Source organism: Littorina saxatilis, unplaced genomic scaffold (genome assembly GCF_037325665.1).
Source record: "Littorina saxatilis isolate snail1 unplaced genomic scaffold, US_GU_Lsax_2.0 scaffold_697, whole genome shotgun sequence".
In the NCBI taxonomy this organism is placed as follows: Eukaryota; Metazoa; Mollusca; class Gastropoda; order Littorinimorpha; family Littorinidae; genus Littorina; species Littorina saxatilis.
Genome location: NW_027127749.1, coordinates 46,281 through 71,314, shown reverse-complemented (window position 1 = coordinate 71,314; position 25,034 = coordinate 46,281). Strand labels below are relative to the sequence as shown.

The following is a 25,034-nucleotide window of genomic DNA, read 5'->3' as shown; positions in this document are numbered from 1 at the left end:
AGTCTCAGAATAATCAAAATGATGATTGTGGAGACTCAACGAAAGGCAGGTGTGCTTTGGGAAATGATTCTATTGTTATTGCAAATTTGTCTGGAAGCATGTGTCGACATAAGCTTGTATGTCTGCTTGATAGGGAATGGGATCTGGGTTGTCAGTAAAATGAAATTTGAGATTTTAAAGAATCACCAAACCTTAGGGCGACAAAATATAAGTTGAAAGTATTGTACAATTGGAGCTAAGTACCTTTAGGACGACATTTGGTTGACCTAACTCCCCTGTAGGATTTAACACAAATATATATGTTATAATTTTGGTCGCCCTAATCAAAAGTATTGTTAATATGGAGCTTTAGGGCGACATTTGGCGAATTGGATCTGGGTTTTACTAAAATGACATTTTACTTTTTTGAGAATTTTTTTTTCATTTTTTTTTCAGAGTTTTTTTTTTTTTATACACGTTTTTTTTTTCTTTTTGGTACATGACATCACTCAGACAGTAACACTTTTTTGAGATTTGAAAGGAAGCACCAAACTTTAGGGCGAAAGAAAATACGTTGAAAGTATTGTACAATTGGAGCTTTTAGGATAGTTGGACATTAACTACAGTACCTGTGTAATCCAGAAAAACACACAAGATAAGCACATAATTGAGGCAAGTCAGGACCATTATGATGATCTGTCTCAAAAGCATCACATTTATTTTAACACGAATATTTATTGGACCATAGTGGCGGAGTGGGCGGCTTGCAGTCTCACTCAATGACAAAGTTAAGCAATGCCGAGCCTAGGCAAGTACTTGGATAAGTGACTGTCTGAGTTGTACACTGCTGTTAACTTGACGGTTGACCCCTCATGAAGGGCGGTGTCTCACTACTCTTTGGGATGAGATTTTAAACTGAGGTCTATTCAGTATTCTGAGTACATGCACTCAAAATCAAGCTTGGACTTGATCCTGACGCCAATGTCCAGCTCGGGTCAATGCAACCCGCAGAAACACACCCAGCATGCATCATAGTCTCAGAATAATCAAAATGATGATTGTGGAGACTCAACGAAAGGCAGGTGTGCTAAGCTGCCATGGTATTATGGGAAATGATTCTATTGTTATTGCAAATTTGTCTGGAAGCATGTGTCGACATAAGCTTGTATGTCTGCTTGATAGGGAATGGGATCTGGGTTGTCAGTAACATGAAATTTGAGATTTTAAAAGAATCACCAAACCTTTAGGGCGACAGAATATAAGTTGAAAGTATTGTACAATTGGAGCTTTACCTTTAGGACGACATTTGGTTGACCTAACTCCCCTGTAGGATTTAACACAATATATATATATATACATGTTATAATTTTGGTCGCCCTAATCAAAAGTATTGTATAATGGGAGCTTTAGGGCGACATTTGGTGAATTGGATCTGGGTTGTTACTAAAATGACATTTTACTTTTTTGAGATTTTTTTTTATACACGTTTTTATTTCTTTTTGGTACACGACATCAACATCAGACAGCAACACTTTTTTTTTTAGATTTGAAAGGAAGCACCAAACCTTAGGGCGAAAAAAAATATGTGAAAGTATTGTACAATAGGAGCTTTAGGATGACATTTGGTCGACCTAGCTCCCCTGTGGGATTTAACACACATGCATATATATATATATGTTATAATTTTGGTCGCCCTAATCAAAAGTATTGTATAATGGGAGCGTTAGGGCGACATTTGGCGAATTGGATCTGGGTTGTTACTAAAAAAAAATGACATATTACTTTTTTGAGAATTTTATTTTTTCAGTTTTTTTTTTTTTTTTTATACACGTTTTTATTTCTTTTGGTACACGACATGAACATCAGACAACAACACTTTTTTGATTTGAAAGGAAGTACCAAACCTTAGGGCGAAAGAAAATACGTTGAAAGTATTGTACAATAGGAGCTTTAGGATGACATTTGGTCGATCGACCTAGCTCCCCTGTGGGATTTAACACACACGCATGTATATATATATATATGTCAAAAATGGTGTGAATGTGATCATACTTTCTCCAAGTCCTTTTTCAAAAATTGACCCGATATTCCGATCTACTTACAAATACCTTTTGGGGTTTAAATTGTGATGTTTTAGTTTAAATAAAAGTTCCACATGATTCTATGTTCCGCCTTGCAAGAGACATCACATTAACTTAACTGTGAATATTTTGTTTTAGGATGAAGACTACTGTCAGGAGAGTGATTTTGATTCTGATAGCACACCTTCTTCCTGCGATTACCCTATGCTGTCACCACCTGCACAAAGGAAGAAAACTTGCCAAGGTAAAAGTCAATGAAAGAAACTGTGAGAAGTAGTAACTCACTGACTGCGACAATTCATGGTTGACCAATTTACTTAAAATTCAGCTTTCCTGAGCCAGAAACCACAACTTGGTCTATAGTTCAGGACATTTCCTAGTCGAGTTGCAATCAATTATTGTACTATCAAGGAAAAAGTTTCTTGTGTAAAGAATTTAACATGCTATACGGTGTTGTTGCCAGGCCTCGGTCTTTTGTCTGTGACGCATTCCTTTCTGATTTGACGCATTGGACCTAGCCTTGTCCGGTCGATGGACCGATAGTTTTTTACGTTTTGGTGGTCAACTGACCGATACATATTCGTACAAGGCGGACAAGGTCTGCAATGAATGGAATGGGAGTTGCAAAGTCGGAAAACAAACCCCGATCGAAATGCTCATGTTTGCTACGAGTGAAAAATGCACTCGGTGCCGACTCTGTGTTTGTCGTCATTGACTCTGTGTTTGTCGTCATTGACACTCGAGGCTGCGTTTACGGAAATACCCGTTCCAGCCGGTGTACCTAATTATCGAAAACGGCGCAAACAGCGGAAATTTCATCAATATAATACTACGGCATGGTAATTTGGACCTATTGTTTTTTTAAAGCCAGGACATTTGGACTTATTGGGTTTTTTTTAGGGAGGTCCAAATGACCTATTGTCTTCTTAGGCTGGCAACAACACCTGGCTATACTTTTTCCCACATAAAACAGACTTGTGCCCATTGTGATATACATTGTACTTGTTTGACAGGCATGGTTACAACAAGGCAGCAAAGTCTGGTTTTCTCGATGGCTGGTTGGCACCCCCGTTGCCTTGGCACCTCAAGCAATGATGTTGCCAGCGCAGTCTGTGTCTCGTCTTACTTTTCCCAACAATGTCCAGCTTCCCACCGACCTTACTGTCCTTCAGCAGCAGCTCAGGACTACAGGTATGTTATTCTTCAGCGTGTGGCATCACCGTATTTGATCTTTTACCCTTGTTAAATGCTTCTCATTCAAGTCACTGCACAGCAGAACATGCATGCACTTTTAAAACCAGCTTGCTGCACAATTGTTAAGTACCTATTTTATGAAGCAACTGCTTGTTTGCGAAAATGAGTGTGCCTGCATCGATACTACGTGTTTATCACTAAATCAGTGTCTGATAAGACCGTCCATCCGGAGGGTGAAATGAATAGGCTAAAGTTGCTGATGCGACCCTCATTCACATTTCACACTGTTAGACTGTACGGTAGGCTACGGTTCATGTTGGTTAATAAATATTGGCTTCAAATTGGTACCCTTGAAAATGACAGAAGGCCGCCTTACAATTCTTAAACTTCTTGAGTTTCTACTTTTGTGACATGACGTGGCGAGTCTCGTATGAAGTGACGAAACGAGATCAGTTGTATTGATCTGTTCAAAGCGTGGAAAGCTCAATTTCCATCATGTAAAAACAACAACAAAGAAAAAGGCGGTTCGTGAACAGGAATTCCTTTCAAAGTTTGTGTCAGTAAAAAGATGACCTGATTTATTTCTCATCAGCCTCATCTGGAGATGTACCGCTACCACCAGCCTCATCTGGAGATGTACCGCTACCACCAGCCTCATCTGGAGATGTACCGCTACCACCAGCCTCATTTGGAGATGTACCGATAAAACCAGCCTCATCTGGAGATGACAGGTACGAAAAGCCTCGCGATTTGAACTAACTCACGGGTTACCTACTTCCTGAATTTGACTCTCCGGATGACTTTTTAACTTTATAAGCCTGTGATTAAGGTGACCCACAAACTGTTACCAGACACTCCCTGGACTTATATTAAGCCTAGTGCAGAACCGCGCGAGGTGACATGTGACTCATTTCGTGGTGGAGGGTCACATTTTAAGGATTTTTTGCATTTTACTTCAGTATCTGTGTAATCCAGAAAAGACACAAGATAAGCGCATAATTGAGGAGAGTCGGGACCATTATGATGATCTGTGTCAAAAGCACATTGAACACGACTATTAATGGGACCATAGTGGCCGAGTGGGCGACTTGCAGTCTCACTCTATGACAAAGTTAAGCAATTTGAGATTTAAATAGAAGCACCAAACCTTAGGGCGACTGAAAATAAGTTGAAAGTATTGCATGATTAGAGCTTTAGGACGACGTTTGATCAACCTAGGTCCCCTGTTGAATTTAAAGGCACACGCAGCTTCCCGTAAACCATCACAGACACTGTCTGGCTTTTACACACAGTACAAACACCCTTGCATTTCAACACTCACCACTTGAGAACATCGTAGGTGCCCTCCGAAAAGAGCGAGCACTTATGAACGAATTTATTTTTGCGTGGCCAGCCGGATTGTCTGATCAGACAATGGGATGGCTCGTTTTGGCGCTAGACCTAACTTATACTAATAAATTGACAGCTTGTTACACAAATATTCTTAAATAATTCTTTTTGCATTAAGACAAAATCAGTAAAACTCGAAGATTTTAAAGTTTAAAAACTAGCCCTGAAGCGTGTCCTGCAAAACGTGTTTCTCGTAGCAGACGAATGTTCAGCATGTCGCCAGTTTCTTTGAACGGTCAGCCGACACCATTCACTTCGTGTGACTCGCAGCCATTTGTTGCGTTTTAGATAACGTGCCATGGCAGATACAGCGAGTCGCATTGAAATCAAGGACTGACTACTAAATTGTGAGAAAAAAAGGGAAAGTAGATCACATGGGTTCACGATGGCTCAGGGGTTAGATTAACCACGAAAACAGGTGTGTGGTTTACTCGAGCTAAACAAAAAAACTGTGTCATTTAATGCTATTCACTAAATGCTATTGCAAGTGTGTTCGATAAGGTTAGAACTGCTTTTTCATGAAAAGATTTGAATCGTTCTGTAAACCATTTGGGACGGACTGGGGCTTTAACACACACGCATTACAAGTCAAATAGTGTGAATGTGATAATTTTTTCTCCTTCCTCCAAGTACTTTTAGTTTTACTCAAAAAGACCTATGACCAGATTTCCAGATCTACTGACAAATACGTTTTGAGCTTTCATTTGTGATGTTTAGATAAAAAAAAAAAAAAAAAGAGTTTCACATGATGGCATGTTCCGCCTTGCCAGAGACATCACTATAACTTAACTGTGAATATTTTGTTTTAGGATGAAGACTACAGTTACGATCCGGAGAGTGATTCTGATTCTGATGGCACACCTTTTTCAAGCTACATGTACTACTACTCAATGCTGTCACCACCTGCAAAAAGGAAGAAAACATGCCAAGGTAAAAGTCCGTGAAAGAAACTGAGAAGTAGTGACTCTATGACTGCAACCTTTCATGATTTGCCAATTTACCTAAAATTCAGCTTTCCTGAGCCAGAAGCAAGACTTGTCTATAGACTATAGTTCAGGACATTTGCATATGCAGTTGCAATCAACTAGTGTACTATCAAGAAAACAGTTTCGTGTGGACAGAATTGTACATGCTCTACATTTTCCCATCTTTGTTAAAACATTAAGTCAAAATTTGACTAAATGTAAAAAACATCAATTTTGAAAACAACACTGGACAGCAATTAAAAATAGCATTCACCAAAACTGGCAACATGGTCTCAAAAGCTTCCTCACCTCATGTCTGACACATGCATGCACACACACACACAAACACACACACACACACACCACACGCATCTCTGCCTTATGCAGCTTCATTTGTTTCTAAGGAAAATGCTGGGAGTCCATGGTTTCCAGGGAAATTGTATATTTGTGAAACACGTTATTCACCAGTCTTGCAAAGACCAGGCAAAAGTTACTAAATGTTCAGTTAAGCTGCTGCAACATTCCCCCATTTTGAAATTTTTACCATGCTCCTTTTTGTTGTGAACATAAAGATCTGAACCTGGGCTTTTATTTCCAGGAAGCGATCACTTTTCATAATCGTTGATATTGGTTTTGGTTATGCCTAATATGATCACATGGTTATTCTTCAAGAAGCGTTGTTCAGTTTTCATTTTTTTTCTTGGGTAGAGCTGCTTTGATCTTTGAAAACTTTGTAATAGGATTTTTTGCATATTTTGTTTTTTTCAGAAATACCAGACAAACACGATGTACTGCCACCTGCCTCAAACGGACTGCCACCTGCCTCAGATGAGCTGCCACCTGCCTCAAATGGACTGCCACCTGCCTCAGACGGACTGCCAAACATTTCTTCCAAGAAACCGAAACGACCTTGCCTATATTGTGGCCAATTTCAAAGTGTGCTCATCAGACACTTACAAAGAAAACATTCTAATGAAGTAAGGGTTGCTGCAGCCATGAAGCTGCCTGCTTGTTCTAATGCGCAACTTGATTGTGGGCAGGCTTACCCTTTTTAAAATCAAAAAACAAGAAAGGTAGGTTGTTGGAACGTTTGTTATTGGATTTACATTAACATAAAACGTTTTAAGAGAACAGCCTTCCTTCTGTATGTTTTTGCTCATTGAACACCTTTGATTTCACCAACTCTTTTTTCTTCTTGTCACTGAGCTCTGACCGGTACGGTTGGCCTAGTGGTAAGGCGTCCGCCCCGTGATCGGGAGGTCGTGGGTTCGAACCCCGGCCGGGTCATACCTAAGACTTTAAAATTGGCAATCTAGTGGCTGCTCCGCCTGTCGTCTGGCATTATGGGGTTAGTGCTAGGACTGGTTGGTCCGGTGTCAGAATAATCAGAATAATGTGACTGGGTGAGACATGAAGCCTGTTCTGCGACTTCTGTCTTGCGTGTGGCGCATGTTATATGTCAAAGCAGCACCGCCCTGATATGGCCCTTCGTGGTAAAACGCTGGCAGTTTCTTTGTTTTTGGATTTACCCTTTTTAACGCAAGAATGGATGGTGAACCAGCCAGACTGACACTGTGTGAATGGCAAGAAGCAGAAAGCAATCATTGGGTGGTACTGGTTCAATCTCGGCAGCTAAACTAAAGAGTATGTGTGTTTGTAAAATCACCCATGACAGATGTGTACTGGTTCAATCTCGGCAGCTAAACTAAAGAATATCAAGTATGTGTTTTGAAAATCGTTGTCAGTATCGGATAAAGGAGAATTTCACTTGAGACTCGACCGAGGCCTGGTTTGTGTTATTATGCAAGGTCCGGTACTATGAACAAATTTGGTCAAATCCACTACAAATGTATGCGTGTTTGGCTTATTTCATAGAGTAAAAAGTTCACGCACTAAACATTTTATGTTGACCGACAAAAGTGTGCCTCGTACACTCTAAATATTTGGACGCCAGATACCTCTGCAATGACCGGAACAGAGCTGAGCAGAAAAGGCAATCAGGTGTTCTATCTCAGACTAATCAAAGCAGTCTGACACAAGCCTGATCACTTGGATCGTCACTAATCTATTCAAGAGTTCTGCATTGCCCATTATCTCCCATTCAAACCCTCTTTTGTACTGTGAGTTAGTAATCGCTGAACGATCGCTGTTAATGTTATAGCGATACTGGTGAAAACGAAATGTAATATTTTGAGTGCATGCAGTAATTGAAGGGCGCACAAAGCATGTGACTACCCTCCAGTGACTGCACTCATAACCTTTTGAGATGAGTGGTTGTAAGGTATTATAATAAGACTTCCTCTCCACAATACAAGTGCCTGTTGTTGTTATTCATGTTCAATTGATGGGAAGCTAATTCTGGAGGATAAATAGAAAACAATTAAGCTTTTTGAGTCACTTGAGAAAATGTGACTCTATGTAATCGGTCAGTGTTAGTCTGTCCGGCCGGCCGTCCGTAGACACCACCTTAACGTTGGACTTTTCTCGGAAACTATCAAAGCGATCCGGCTCATATTTTGTTTAGTCGTGACCTCCAATGACCTCTACACTTTAACGATGGTTTCGTTGACCTTTTTCAAGGTCACAGGTCAGCGTCAAAGGAAAAAATTAGACATTTTATATCTTTGACAAAGTTCATCGGATGTGATTGAAACTTTGTAGGATTATTCTTTACATCAAAGTATTTACATCTGTAGCCTTTTACGAACGTTATCAGAAAAACAAGGGAGATAACTAGCCTTTTCTGTTCGGCAACACACAACTTAACGTTGGGCTTTTCTCGGAAACTATAAAAGTGACCGGGCTCAAATTTTATGTGAACGTGACTCATTGTGTTGTGAATAGCAATTTCTTCCTGTCCATCTGATGCCTCATATAATATTCAGAACTGCGAAAGTGACTCGATCGAGCGTTTGCTCTTCTTGTTTAATAGGTTACAATAATGTCATCATTTATTTCTCATTGAAAATTTCAAATCATTTTATATCATTTTGCTTTAAAAGTTGTCAGTCGTGTCTTGAAATCGATGACATTTGTTTTATGTTTTGCTTCTAATACTGAGTTCTAATGACAGAGTAAATATAGCATTGTAATTTGTAATACCATGCACAGTTCAAACTGTCAATCACGCTCCTTCCCAGTTTGTGATATGTATGTACATGAATTCTGTAAGTGGTCAATTTGTGTGTGGCATTGATCAACATTGCAAACAACACAGTTAATCTATGCTATCATGTACATCAAAATAATTTCAAAGAACTGTTCTCTGTTTTAATCTGTATTTGTTTCACTTCTCTGGGGTAAATTAGTTCCCCAATAAATCCTGTTGCATTGTAAATGCATGCCATTTATTTTCTTCTGTCTTGACTTTATTTTGCCAAAAATGTTATGCTTGGAAGAGGGCTTAGTAACTCTCTCCAAAAGGCCACTGGTTCTGATTCTACTCAATTACGATTGTTTTCTTGATAGTGTACATTTGATTGAAATTTTAACTAAAATTTGTTGTTTCTGTGCTTCATTAATCTTCTTCAATTTGAGGTATCTTGGTGTAGCTTGTGTGTTTATGACATCATTTCTGCCCTAACATTTACAATGATTTCAACATAAAAGATAACTTAAACATACTAAATATGGATCTCTATGTTGTTAATGATTAGGTGAAATGTAAGACTACCAAAATATGTGTGCCATAATTCTGCACACGATATTTTTTCTTTCAAACAGATCATTGGTAATCTGAACCGTACACTTGCAAGTGGTCAAATTACTTTTTTGTGTTCTCAAATTGTTTCATGGCAGAGATTTAAAAAGACCTCAATTAGTGTACTGTAAACTATAGAGCATTTATTGTGATCTTAGCAGACTTTCACTGTGCTGTTCTGGAAAGAACGTCGGCAAGACTATTGAAAGCGTTCTGCATTTAGAACATTGACAGATCATGCAGAACACACTGAGAGCCCATAACAGCTTACTTTTTCAGTTCATTCAGCACACAAAAGATGATCACAGCAGCTAACTCTCAAAACAGAACATTTGAATGCCGTTCTCAAACTGTTTCAAATAAGTGAGTGTGTGCAATTCCCATCATGTTCATTTAGAGTGTAGTAGGGCCCCAGATCAATCCAGCATTGAGTGCATTTCTGCCATTACCTGAAAACAATAGACCTTTTGCAAGTGTATTCTTTGCAAGAACTTTATTCTTGTACATACTTGTAAGTTGTCTTTTTTTCCCGTTTTTGTTACCCTCTACAGAGAGGTCCCACTCGCAACTCTGTACGACATCCCTTTTGTCAAATCTCCCTTACTGAACAAAGTATAGTAGGTTTTGGACTCGAACAATATGGTAAGTGTAGAGAAGCGATTTAAGAACAAGTGCGCACATTAAAACATCATTGCTGAAGGTGTATGTGTATAATTTTATTCTTGTTTTTGACAAATAAATGAGCTGTTGAACAAATACACATTCGTTGACTTATCGCAGTTTGCATTGTATGTGTTAATGTGTGTATATGTACATCCTGTTATATGTTTTTCTTCTGTGATGTACTTTGCTTACATCTGCCTGTTAACATTACAACAAGGCATTCCTATTGATATGTTTAAATTTTGCAAACAGTGACCTTTTATTTCTGACTTGGGAACAACACTGATGAAAGCATCTATCATTTTTTCTGTCACAACTCATACACAAAATCTATTGCACGTTTTGAACTGTTTATTAAAACTGCCAACAGAATAATTAGTGATGAAACAGCCATGATTACACTCAACACAAAGCATCAGGAACCTTAAATAATAACGATTTCGAAAGCGCGAACTGCAGAGTTTGAGCACATAACTAAATGACAATTAAAATTGTTAAAATAATAATAATAACTGGACATTTTTAAGTGCATAACCTATGGCTCTAGGCCCTTTACAAAACTTTGTGAACAACAAAATATACAAATATTGGTCGCCTTAATATACCTTATAAATTGGTTGCCCTAAGCTACCCGAAAAGGCGTGTCGCCGTAACCCCCACTCTTGCATTATTTTCATTAAGGCGACCATGCAAAACACCTATATCTTAATCTTGACAGATTTTCACGTTCAATTCATGACAGTCGGGTGTAGGTCAATTAGCAAATGTAATTACAAAATTTTATTAATATTGCTTTAAAAACAACGGATATAGCACCGGTAGCTATAAAACCCCTTTTTACAATGGTCGTCCTAAAGGCGGATTTATACTTATATATATATATATATATATATAGATATATATATATACACCAGGGTAGATCAGTTAGTTTGTAATGGGGGTGTTTTTAGAATTCAAGAGTGTAAATCGAGGTCGCAGAGCGCCCGAGACTGATCAAGGGGCATACACCACCCCCCCCCCCCACCCACTCCACCCCCTCTCCTCAACCCAAGAAAAAAAAATCGCACGTGAAATCCATTACACATTTTGAGCACATGTTTCTCTAAGCTATATGTCCACAACTGCAGACAGACAAAAAACGTTGTTTTCTTATTCATTTTTTTATAAGAGTTTTGTCAGTTTTGGGGGGTACCGGGTGGACACATATGACCTTACAGAAAACACTGTAATTCGTAACGTCATCGTAACTGACATTTTTATCTTTAGAAAAGATCAATAAAACATTACTTTGTGTAGTTAAAAGAATGGAGAGTATTACTTTATTATAATACGGTAATTATCAATGTGCATGCCGAAAATTATCCAGGATTGGCGAGAGCGTACACAACAATTATCACTCAAAAACGCTGTAACACAAAATTGGCTCCACAGATCATAAACAAATTTGAACACAGCTAACTTCACTATATACCGTTGCAATACCTAAGAAAACCATAACGTGTTTCCTTATTGCTTACTCCACAATTATCCCCGCACCACCCCCATCCCCATATCTTGACTGACAAAAATTGATGAAAACATTCATTTGGGAGCCCAGTAGGTCAGGTGGTAGGGAGAAGTGTGCAGAGTTTCATAAAAATCTGTATAGTAGTTTTCTCTGAATCGCAATACAAACACAAACACCCAAACACTTGGTGCCTTTAGTGCACCGATACCCCCTGCCAACCCCTGCCCACCCCCCCCCCCCCCCCCCGATCCAATACCAATGAAGATTTTTCCTTCTTACAAGACAATGTGTGATTTGGCACATTTTGCCTCAGTCTTTATCAAGAGCATGTCTAACCCACTTTGAAGCTGTTTGAGACTGCAGTAGTGTTCCTTACATCAAGGCGAGTGCACAATGGTGCATTTCTACCCCCCCCCCCCCCCCCCGTAATGTTCACTTTAATATCAATCAATCAATAGATATTCAGTCACAGTTTAACTAACTCATTCACCCTCATCACTCACTCATCCAACACTGTTTGATGCACAAACTGCCTGCCTTCCGCACTGGGAAGCCGCTTCGCTTCGCAACAACAACAACAACAACACTGAAAACTCGCCGGGAAATACCCCCACCACACGTGTGCTTGTTTCTTCCGACTAATATCAATTTTGGGAAAAAAGGACAAAACTGGATGAAAAATTCTACGGCCCCAGCAATCTCATTACTCTGAAATGGGAACCCGAAGTGGCTGGTCCTCAGGTTTCGAAGTTGACCGATATTCCCGCTAAAGTGACCAAGATCCAAAGCCAGCCATCCATTAGAATGTAGGTCCGTGATTTATCTGTCACTATTTCTCAAAACTTCGCTTTCTCGCACTCAAGACGACATGCACAGACACAAAGACACACGGGCACACACACGCCCGCCCGCCTGCACGCACTCACACAACAAACAACACACACACACACACACATGAGGAAGGGATAATCACACATAGTGCGCCAGTGAGGTTAGAATGGTGAGGTGGGGTCTGAGGCTGGTAATACCCCCATTCCACACATCCGTTCTAGGTCCCGTTCCCGTAGCGACCAAGGAACGGCACGGGAATGGGAGGGATCGGGAGGGGACGTTAGCGGAACTCATTTGAACGGTAGGAACGGTTGGGACGGGTGAGTTCGGACTGCTTGTTCAAAATTTTAGCCATTCCCCGCCCGTTCCAAATGAACGGTAATGGAACCTTAACACATCGGCAATGGTAACGTATCGCTAGCGCTCTCACACACTGAGTTGTCATACCCGCATTCCACACATCCGTTCTAGCTTCTGTTCCCAACCGTCCTGTGGACGGCTGCCAGTACGTCCAGACGCTGCTAAAAGATGCCCAAAACGGCCGTTTGCGAAGCGTCTCATTGTTGTGGCAGCCGTCCTCAGGACGACTGGGAACGGAAGCTAGAACGGTTGTGTGGAATGGGGGTATAAGGGATTTGGGGGTAGGACCGACGAGAGGGCACGGATTCGGCGGTTCGCCGTGTCGAGTCAACTTCATATAGATCTGTGTAGGCGATCAACAGCCCCAGCCGATCTGGATCTGTTCAAGTCAAAAGTAAAGTCAAGGATACGAAGAAGTTTACCGAAAAACATCGATCCCAAGGACTCATGTTATAACTTTTCAAAGCAGTTACATTCAATCAAAGCTCCATCCACATTAAACCGAACGGGAATCGTCGAAGATCCACGCAACTTCACTGCAATGTCGAAAACGAACTCATAATGTCACCGCAGATCTATAGTTGGTTTTGGTTTTGTGTCGCAGCAAAGAAACGAAGCAAATCTCCGGCTTTTATTTCACACTAAAAAACGTTCATTTAGCGGGTTATTAAAATATATTTCTTTGAGGTTGCAAGGCAATGGCATCGCTGAGATGTACTCCTTCACACACGAAACAGGTTAGAAATTTACTGCATTTGGGCGCTTTTTACGGCCAAAACAGAGTGAGCTTTTTGACGGGTTTATGGAAAAATCACTTCGGGGGCAGGTCTAAAATCCCGTGTACAGTGCCAAATCATACATCATTCAAAAGAGCAAAGTATGTTCTTTCTTCTAACATATGGGCTAAGGTAAGTCATAGATATAAATAGACAGTATCTGTCTATTATATCTGTAGGAAAGTGTATTCCATTCCTTCGATAGTCTCGTCATCTACACTTGCGTGAAAAATGCAATTTTGAGTCTGTTTTGCATAAAAGACCTGCGAGATGTGTAGAAGTCAAAACAACAACTTACAGTCCAGCCTCTCAATTTTCGTTCCATGCAATTTGTTTGTCTGTACGTATAGACTGAGGGGTGCCCCGAAATGATTTGTAATCACAACATTCACAGACTTCAAATACGCCATTGAAAAACTCGTCCACGTGCGTTGTAGATATATTTACTTGGGTGACTAAAACTGTCGTACCTACCAAAGGCCGCTTCGCGTAACAAAATGACTACCAGAGTCGCAAGGCTCGGGATATTTTGTACAAGAAAGATATATTTCGTTGTTCCGGTCCGAATGAATATGAAGATATGGCGAGTTGAAAACGCCGATTCTTTCGCCAGAAACACGTCTGCTTCCATACCGGAAAGAAGGAATGGACTGAGAGCTACTAGAAGCACGGCGCCGTGCGTACAATCGACCGAATGATGTTATTCACACAATACCATTTGGCGATCTCTAAAAAATCATTTAAAAACAAACTAGTTGACATGTAATGAAACTATTTACTGAAATCAAGAAGTATCTTAGTTCTAGCCGTGCATATTGGGCACCCCCTGTCGAATGCACACTGGACCGTGCGTATAAGCCCTCTCAATCAAGGCAAGTAACTCAGTGAGTGAAAACATTAGCAAGAACCGCAACTTGAACACACTCGTAACACCACCAACCCAGGCGGGTTATCCAGATCCAGATCCAGATCCAAGGGAAGTAACTCAGTGAGTATAAACATTAGCAAGAACCGCAACCCGAACACACTCGTAACACCTTAACTCGAATGGTTGTCAACATGTACCTCAGGAATATGTTATTGTCGTTGAAAAGGCAAAAGTACACGACATGGGCTTGTTATGTCCACAATGTGTTTTTTTTACAAATACGGTTTTGTTGAAGTGTGGGAAGCACAAGGTGTAGATGATATTTCCACGTTTGTAAGAGAATTTCGCCAAAGACGCGTCGATTGGTTTAAACAATGTTTTATTAAATCAAGCATGATACAATAATACAAAGATAAACAATAGGAACACGAGCTCAAGCGAAAGCTTGTATTACGCGCCCTAGGTACGTAAATGGATATTAACACAAATATGATGTCGGACATAACATTACTAATAAACTGTGGAACTATCTTGATCCAAATAATAGTTAAAGCAAACCAGAAATAATAAGAGAAAGCTAGCAGGGGAAGAGGGGGGGGGTGAGGAAAGAACGGTAGATACATATAAGGAGATGAAGGTGGTTAGCGCGTCGATTGCTTTGGACAAGATTAGCATAGTTCCCTGGAACCCCATGTGTTTTATAATCTGTATTCGTCATTTAAGCAATCCTGGTGTATAAGAAATGTTCATCTGAGGAGAATATTTGCACGCTTCAGATCTGGTATGTTACCCTTAAATATATATTGTCTAAGCCGCCATTTTGGAGAGTTTTCTGACGATTTGGACTGGCTTAAAAAGTTAAAGGGACATTTGCCGTACTGTAATTTAGAAACACCTTTAATGATTTGATCAAAACAGTTATGCCAAATAATTAAATGAATTTCAATCAACGAGCGCTTTGCATCGCCTAGCACTCCTGTCAGGTGTCGGGACTTCCGGTCGTCATCACTATTCATTTAGTTTTCATAGATACCAATTCGTCAAAGTAGATAAAGACCGTTGGATTAAGGAAGTCAAATGTAGCCTACAGTCTAGCTCACGCAGTCAAAGCCCGTGCCATACAGCGCTTTATAAACGCTTCGCACAACAGAAACAGACACAATGTCGGTTGGAGAATATCAAGGTCTGCAATGACTACCACACACAGCATTCAGATTTGAAAAATAGAACGCTCAAACACTAATTCTAAGACCTTCCTCGTGTGTATTGTCATCTATAATTCAACTCCAAAAATGAAATCTGTAGCTCTCGGCTCAGTTGCAGATCTGTATCTCTGGGAACAGTGCATGAAATACTCAGGGTGGAAAGGTAGGACGAACATTATGACTCGCTCAAAGAACGTCCCAATGAGAATTACAGTCAGGGATACCCACTCAAAACACAACCGTTTTCAATTTAAGGAACTCAGAACTAAAACGTGTTTATTTTAAGGTAATTCTGGTGTGTGGTCACATAATTACAACCCCCAACCTGCACTGTATAGCTCTTCTGACGATTTGAGACAGTTTTTTTGTTAGCTATAATTTCTTTTAATAACCGTTATTTACAATTTAAATCCAAACTAAGCTAGCCCTTTCTGTCCAGATGATACACTTGAAACGGAAGTTCATTTTTAACTTGTTTGTCCCGGATATAATGGGATCAACCTTGAATTGATAGCCTCAAAGTATTATCAGTACCCATCCATGTTTAGAATGTGCCAATTACTTTTACCTTCTACACATGTCAAAGAAGTAAGACGAGTAGCAACGTATATTTATAGACCTCTACGATTTGGCACTTTGGAAAATGCACAGTTGCAAGATGTAGGACCAACATGTTGCTTTTCATGCTTCTTTCAAACTTGTTTTACTTGTATTTTGTGTCACATGCAGTCTTGTCACGGTCCGGAGGCTTTACAAATAACACACACACTCTCTCTCTCTCTCTCTCTCTCTCTCTCTCTCTCTCTCTCTCTCTCTCTCTCTCTCTCTCTCTCTCTCTCTCTCTCTCTCTCTCTCTCTCTTTCTCTCTCTCTCTCTCCCTCTCCCCACTTCCTCTCCCCCCCACTTTCTCTCTATCTCTCTCTCCCCCTCTCGCTCTCCTGCTCCCCCCTCTTCCCCTATCTCTCTCTCGCTCTCTTTCTCTCTCTCCCTCTCCTCCCCCTCTATCTCTTTCGCCCTCTCTCTCCATCTCTCTCTATCTCTCGCGTGCTCTCTTCTTCCCCCCCCCCCCTCTCTCTCTCTCCCTCTCCCTGACACACGCAGCCAACCAGAATGTGACCCTCTGTGAGAGAAAAACCGATGACGAGCAACATCCGGAACAGCAGGAGACTGACAAGGATGCTGCTCGAGAGTGTTCTTGCTATGTGTACTTTAATACCGTATATAGACATGCACTGTAATCAATGTACTTACATACCGTATATATGGACATGCAATGTGTGACAGTTTGTCAGTATTGAACGGACGATAGACGGCGCGCAGCTTTTTCTGATTCAGGCTGACAAATATTCCGACTCCAGTTCTCCAGCGGGGAAACTCACAAGTCTAAAGAAAAGCGTAGCTCGCCTTTGAGCAACACACACAAATCAGAAGTGAGAATAGGCAGCATCTGATTTGAGGAACAACAGACTGCAGAGCTCTTTTGGTGTTGCACAGAATTGAAGGGACCGACACCTAACGCAACACGTGAACCGCAGTCACACGAGGAGCGCACGTTGTGAAAGAAAACAGCCCGAGCAGCGTTACAGGGAGCCTGGTGCAGTTGTCATCGTGACTAAAAGAGGTAAGCTGATCTCTGTCTCTGTTTTTTTGTCTCTGTCTCTCCGTCTCGGTGTGTCTCCCTCTGTCTCTGTGTCTAAGTGTCTGTCTTTGTCTCTCTCTGTCCCTCTCTCCTTCTCTTTCTTTTAAAATTATGTGATTGTGTGAATATGCTTAACCGATACTTAGCAGCTTCACATATATCCCTACTACTGCATGTAGTTTTTCTCATAACTGAGATATTTCATTGCAAGTTGGTTGCATGGGGCAGTCTAGTTTGATCACAGGCGGAAGGTATCGTCCACGGGACTACTACTATCACAGAAAGACTACAAGGTACGACACTCACCTTCGAGTCTTCTGTGTTCTTGGAGTCGCTTCCTGGGAAAAAATATTGTTCAAGACGGTTTGCCTCTTCCTACAGTCTGTGTAAGGTCAAATAAATGCAGTTGAATGATTGTTTGAACTATTATGTGCCTTTAGTTTTCAGCTTTCGTTCGCTACAGATTGTTTTTAACCATCATTTGGACGCATATCTTCGTTTGCGAGCCGCTGTGCCAAGCGCTGCTCGAATTTTCTATCCGCACCGAATATGCATACCAGCGCTCATTGGTTAATAACAGGATATTCGATGATTATTTTCCCGTGGGTAGCTTCCCTTTGCTGCACAATATTTACATACGTTTTAGACCAATGAGCGCTGGTATGCATATTCGGTGCGGATAGAAAATTCGAGCCGCGCTTGGCACAGTGGCTCGCAAACGAAGATTCGTCCAAATGATGGTTAAAAACAACCTGCAGCGAACGAAAGCTGAAAACAAAAGGCACATAATGGTTCAAACAATCATTCAACTGCATTTATTTGACCTTACACAGACTGTAGGAAGAGGCAAACCCGGCGTCTTGAACAATATGTTTCCCCAGGAAGCGACTCCAAGAACACAGCCGGAAGACTCGAAGGTGAGTGTCGTACCTTGTAGTCTTTCTGTGATAGTAGTAGTCCAGTGGACGATACCTTCCGCCTGTGGTTTGATCTACATGCACTTTATATATTGGTTGCATGGGGCAGTCTAGTGATATTGGTTGCATGGGGCAGTCTAGTGATATTGGTTGCATGGGGCAGTCTAGTTTGATCTACATGAACTTTATATACTGGTTGCATGGGGCAGTCTGGTGATATTGGTTGCATGGGGCAGTCTAGTGTGATCTACATGCACTTTATATACTGGTTGCATGGGGCAGTCTAGTGTGATCTACATGAACTTTATATACTGGTTGCAAGGGGCAGTCTGGTGATATTGGTTGCATGGGGCAGTCTAGTGTGATATACATGCACTTTACATATTGGTTTCATGGGGCAGACCAGTGTGATCTACATGCACTTTATATATTGGTTACATGGGGCAGTCTAGTTTGATCTACATAAACTTTATATATTGGTTACATGGGGCAGTCTGTTTTGATCTACATGCACTTTATATATTGGTTGCTTGGGGCAGTCTAGTTTGATGTATATGCACTTTATATATTGGTTGCATGGGGCCGTCTAGTGTGATATACATGCACTTTATATATTGGTTGCATGGGGCCTACCCGAGTTCCTGACAGTGATTTGTTTGATAATCACACAATTTGTATTTTATACAGGGTTACCCCCCCCCCCCCCCCCAAAATGCCACCCAAAAATGCTAAAGACTTCTGCATCTGTTGACCGAATAACGTTATATTTGTGTGTACAATAATGTATAATTGTCTGATGTTGGTTAGAAAATAAGTATAGGTTTAAAACAGAGGTTGGAGAAGAGGTAAAAATAGACGAATTTTGTTTGTGGAATAATTGCAAAGTGTTGTATAAGGGGCACACTGTATTTTTACGTGAATGGATTATTGGTGATAGTTATTTGTTTTGTAAAGGATATTTTGGTAAATGGACATATGATATCGTTCCACACTGCCTGTGAAAGAATCGGAACAAAACTGAACGTGTGTTTAAATATAACGCAGTAAGAACCGCAATTGAAAACGCAGTTATAAAAAAAGAGATGGAATTATAAATATCAATGTAAATATGTTGGATAGTGAATTCGAAGTGTTATTAAAATAAAGGCAGACACGTAAAATAAGTTGTAATTGAAAAGTCAGTTATAGAACCCATTGCAGTAAGATTTTGGAAACATAAATTTGGTTTTGAACTTGTAGATAAACACTGGAGTTAAGTAACCGATATAATAAAAGAAACACAATTAAGATTGTTGCACAGGAACAATCTTCATAATATGTACCCCACTATTATTTTGTTATTTAAAATTGGTATTTTGACTTGTGTGGATTGTACATATTGCGTTGGTGAAAATGATTATATGGAACATTTGTTTTATTCATGTTAAAAGATTTCAAGTAATTGGAAGTATATTGAGGATACATTTTTTTGTAAAGCATAACATAAAGATAAATATAAATGTACATGATTGTTTGTTTGGTATAATATATTGTTCTGAATATTTATATGCAGTGGTTGATTATGTTAATGTTCTTATTATTATTGCAACAATATGAATAGGGATTTATATGTATGGAATTCCATTAGAAATTAGATAAGTTTTTGATTATGAATTGCGGTTAAGAAATTTAGAATAATGAATGAAAAACAAAAAAATTAAATTAGCATTAAACAAAAAATATCAATGAAGAAGGATGCTCCCTGCCCGTTAAAATAAAAAGAATTAAAAAGTTAGGGTTGAAGCAGCCTGCATGCTACTGAGATAAAAAATAAAAATAAAAATAATACTGTAAGCTTATGCCAGGCCTGTCCACTGTTGATAGGAACACTAGTTTGACGGTTGTGTACTTGCAAAAACAATGCAACAGTGCGAGGACTGATATAGAGCGATTCCCATACTTACCTGATTTAAACCCTCCAGACTTTGACCTTTAGGGTTATCTTAATGCGTTAGTAAACAAAAGCACGCTCTTTCCTCCCAGATCATCAGTCACCTGAAGACAGCAGTTACAGCTAGATTAAAGGCAATCACGAGACAGCAGTTACAGCTAGATTAAAGGCAATCTCGAGACAGCAGTTACAGCTAGATTAAAGGCAATCTCGAGACAGCAGTTACAGCTAGATTAAAGGCAATCACGAGACAGCAGTTACAGCTAGATTAAAGGCAATCACGAGACAGCAGTTACAGCTAGATTAAAGGCAATCACGAGACAGCAGTTACAGCTAGATTAAAGGCAATCACGAGACAGCAGTTACAGCTAGATTAAAGGCAATCTCGAGACAGCAGTTACAGCTAGATTAAAGGCAATCTCGAGACAGCAGTTACAGCTAGATTAAAGGCAATCTCGAGACAGCAGTTACAGCTAGATTAAAGGCAATCTCGAGACAGCAGTTACAGCTAGATTAAAGGCAATCTCGAGACAGCAGTTACAGCTAGACTAAAGGCAATCTAGAGACAGCAGTTACAGCTAGATTAAAGGCAATCTCGAGACAGCAGTTACAGCTAGATTAAAGGCAATCTCGAGACAGCAGTTACAGCTAGATTAAAGGCAATCTCGAGACAGCAGTTACAGCTAGATTAAAGGCAATCTCGAGACAGCAGGTACAGCTAGATTAAAGGTAATCTCGAGACAGCAAAGCGTCCGTGTCATTGACTATTTCGGAGAGGTAATTTGGACCACATTTTGGAGAGAGGGTAAAAGTCGCATTATTTTACATACAGACAAGAACCTTTGTGGATTGGTCGTAAACAAACTGAATTCAAATGGCTGGAAAATTAACCCTCTTTGTTGTAAAGTTACACAACTCATTGATGACATGAACGCATCCTGCCTGTCTATCTCTTGCTCTGTCTCTGTGTCAATTCCTCTCTCTCTCAGTGTCACCCTCTGCCCCCCCCCCCCCCCCCCCCCCCCGGCACCCCCTTGAATCTATCTAAGCTGTTCATGAGTAGTTCTCTGTATCGTCCGTTATTTCGGGTTGTACTACTCTTTCTCTCTCTCTCTCTCTCTCTCTCTCTCTCTCTCTCTCTCTCTCTCTCTCTCTCTCTCTCTCTCTCTCTCTCTCTCTCTCTCTCTCTTTCTCTCTCTCTGTCACTCACTGTTTCTCTCTCTCTGTTTCTGTCTCTCTTTCTCTTTTTCTCTCTCTCTTTCTCTCTCTCTCTTTCTCTCTCTCTCTCAGTCTTTCTCTCTCTCTCTGTCTTTCTCCCCCTCTCTCTGTCTGTCTGTCTGTCTCTTTCACTCCCTCTCTCTCTCTATCTTTCTTTATCTCCCTCTCTCTGTCTGTCTCTCTCTCTCTCCCTGCCCCTCTCTCTATCTCGGTCTCTTTCTTGGTCTCTCTCACTCTCTCTCTCTCTCTCTCTCTCTCTCTCTCTCTCTCTCTCTCGCTCTGTCTCTCTGTCTCTCTTTCTCTGTCTCTCTTTCTCTGTCTCTCTCTCCCCCCCCTCTCTCTCTCTGTCTGTCTGTCTGTCTGTCTCTCTCTCTCTCTCTCTCTCTCTCTCTCTCTCTCTCTCTCTCTCTTTCTCTCTCTCTCTTTCTCTCTCTCTGTTTGTCACGCGCGCGCACGAGTGCGAAACGAGCGGAGAAACCCAGCGTTACAACGAACAATACTTACAGCTTTTGTCAAGCACGATCCAGCGTGCCGGAAAACAATACTTAAACCATAGACCTCTAATATAGGTCCCTGCTTAAACTGAATGTCTGACAATGCTGACTTTCGCCATCACTTGCAATGTCGCGTCCTGTTACTTTTAATATATCGGTTTCAAGTAGGGTCAAATAGAATTAAGAGAAAGGGGAGATAGAGGGGGAAGAGAAAGATGAGAGATAGGGAGAGATAGAAGAGAGGGGGAGAGATAGAAGAGAGGGGGGAAGAGAGAGAGAGAGGGGAGAGGGAGAGAAAAAAGAGAGCGGGGGAAGAGAGAGAGAGAGAGAGAGAGAGAGAGAGAGAGAGAGAGAGAGAGAGAGAGAGAGACAGAGACAGAGACAGAGACAGAGAGTAGAATGCAGAGAACGAGGAGAGAGATTAAAAGAGACAGGGAGATAAAGCGAGGGACAGAGCGAAAGATCAAGAAGGACAGAAAGATATAAATGGATGGGTGGATGGTTTTTTCATTAAGGCCATAGGCATAGACATAAAGATGGATGCAATTGGTCGTAAACAAACTGAATTCAAATGGCTGGAAAATTAACCCTCTTTGTTGTAAAGTTACACAACTCATTGATGACATGAACGCATTCCTCAATGATAACTCCCCTGATCCTGCCTGTATGCCATGAACGCATTCCTCAATTATAACTCCCCTGATTCTGCCTGTATGCCATGAACGCATTCCTCAACGATAACTCCCCTGATCCTGCCTGTATGACATGAACACATTCCTCAATGATAACTCCCCTGATCCTGCCATTATGACATGAACGCTTTCCTCAATGATAACTCCCCTGATCCTGCCTGTATGCCATGAACGCATTCCTCAATGATAACTCCCCTGATCCTGCCTGTATTAACTGTCTTCAAGCCACTGAGTGTCTAATTAGTCAGGCGACGATTTAGATCTTCGTACGTCTCAAAATGTCTCGCTGTCGACCCAGAGAGTCTGCTTGTAATTATGGCATTGTGCTCGCCGCGGTACAGTCTGGAACATGGCACCCTGAAAGATAAACGCCGTCTCATATTTCACACTCTTTCGTTTGCTCCTTCCGGCTCTGCGCTCGAGGACATTAGATGTATAATATGAGCAGAAACTTTTCTAATTTCCCGACTTCAACATTTGTACAGATATTTGTTTTTGTTTTTCTCGACTTTAGATGTTACATTTTGTGAAGTGTTTTCATTGGAGGTAGAAGAGGCGACAGGGGGACATTGACCGACTTTTTACTTTCTGTTTTCGTGCTATTGAAATAGTTTTTAAAATAATGCAATGGAGACAATTAAACCGTGAAAGCATATTTCCAGCAGAAAACAGTGAAACTATACATTTGCTCAGACTGGCTCCGCAGCAGAAAACAGTGAAACTATACATGTGCCCAGACTGGCTCCGCAGCAGAAAGCCAAGGAAAAAGGAAAGGACGAATTCCTTTAAGTTGGCGTCACACGGGCGATTTAATCGTGAGATTTATTCCCGCGAACCGATCGGGAACCGACGATCGCCGATCAAATCGTAGGCCATTGACCCGTCACACAATGAACGATTGACGAACGATAACTCCACGCGAGCAGGGCGGAAGTGACGTATCACGGTGAACACGGCAAACACGCTGCGCGAGAGCAGACGCTAATGTTCGAACATCGCTTTACCTTTCAGAATCAGGATCAGGATCGATACATTGCAGGAACCTTTTTAGGTATCATCGCAATGGCTGCTTAATAAAGTGCCTTTCTGAAAAATACCGTTCAGCATAATGCCTTTGCGAGAAAGTAAGTTTCCAGACAGTTTCAATTAATAGTTCCCGACCGCTGTACACGCCTAAAACGTCTCCTTTATATCTGAGTTTTGAATCGACGAAGAGACGCTGTCCGCCACTGTCCGCCATTTTTTCAAGTCACGGCGTGAAAGCCGCAACGACGCATTCTGATTGGCTTTGCGCTACGATTGCCCTACGACAGTCTCGCGGGGATAGAACAAGTTCTATCGCCCAAAGCTACGAGGGAATCTCATAAGACAGAGTCGTAGCCTTGTCGTAGCTCTTTTCTAAGACTCAGTCGGCCGTGTGACTGTGTAAATCTTAGGAAAATCGCAGCGTGTGACGGCCCCATTACCCCCGTGGCCGTGGCGAGAACGAGTATGCCTGTCAGCTGTCAGCCCATCCCTTCCTCCCTCTGCCATCATCCCAGCTTGGAATAGGTCCAAACACTATAATGTTGGTTATGGTAGACTAGGTCCTTCAAATAACACCAAAGGTAACCATCTGGAAGGCTTAGATTGGGTTGCTATGGCTACCGCTCAATGACAAACCTCGTACTGTGGAGTGGATCCCCAAATTCGGTGTTTTTTCTCCGAGAGAGCACAACAGTCACTGCGTACACCCTTGCCACTTTCTTTCACATGTCATGAATAAGCTGGAGTTAATGTACTCTAAAAATGAAGTAGTTGTGTCAAGATGTAGAAGTTATCAGCATATTTGTGGGTGTCATTTTTTGGGGGGTCACCCTGTATGATATGGTGGGTTTTTTTTCATATGAATATATCGTCCTTTATTTCTCGTTCTCTGTCTGTCTGACTGTTTTAACCTTATGTATCTCTCATTCTCTCCGTTTCTGTCTTCTGACTGCATATATCTGTTAAATTCTCTGCCTGTCTATCTCTTGCTCTGTCTCTGTGTCAATTCCTCTCTCTCAGTGTCACTCTCTGGCCTGCCCCCCCCCCCCCCCCTTGAATCTATCTAAGCTGTTCCTGAGTAGTTCCCTGTATCGTCCGTTATTTCGGGTTGTACTACTCTTTCTCTCTCTCTGTGTCACTCACTGTTTCTCTCTCTCTGTTTCTGTCTCTCTCTTTCCCTTTTTCTCTCTCTCTCTTTGTCTCTCTCTCTCTCTCTCTCTCTCTCTCTCTCTCTCTCTCTCTCTCTCTCTGTCTTTCTGTTTCTGTCTCTCTCTGTCTCTCTGTCTCTCTCTGTCTCTGCCTCTCTCTCTCTCTCTCTCTCTCTCTCTCTCTCTCTCTCTCTCTCTCACACACATATTTGATACATTTGCAAAACATTAACAACAGTTTTGCGAATTTCATGTAACACTGAATTTGGCATTAGTCTGTGATGCGGACGGATAAACAATAACATCAGACAATGAACAGGGAAAGGCTCAAGGGAGGGAAAGGGTTACTTGGCAACCGAGGAGTGCGTGAGGCCTAGCTGGTGTGTTATTTTTTGTAGTCTGATCGTCCCTTTATTTAGTCCTACATGGCTATCCGCGACCGATGCAAGTTC

The 25,034-nt window shown here is 41.1% G+C and overlaps 1 protein-coding gene and 1 long non-coding RNA gene across 2 annotated transcripts in view; both read left to right on the top strand.

The window, feature by feature from the left end:
• Window positions 1–3,828: 3,828 nt before the first annotated feature.
• On the top strand, window positions 3,829–10,066 carry LOC138956120 (uncharacterized). The gene is made up of 3 exons (XR_011452511.1): window positions 3,829–3,985; window positions 5,453–5,573; window positions 6,377–10,066. It is a non-coding gene; the product is annotated as an uncharacterized lncRNA (long non-coding RNA).
• Window positions 10,067–16,832: 6,766 nt separating this feature from the next.
• Window positions 16,833–25,034, top strand: part of LOC138956121 (uncharacterized) — a 43,232-nt gene continuing 35,030 nt past the window's right edge. Inside the window, exon 1 of the mRNA XM_070327568.1 lies at window positions 16,833–17,139. The gene's annotated coding sequence lies outside the window, so the exon portion shown is untranslated. The remainder of the gene's footprint in view (window positions 17,140–25,034) is intronic.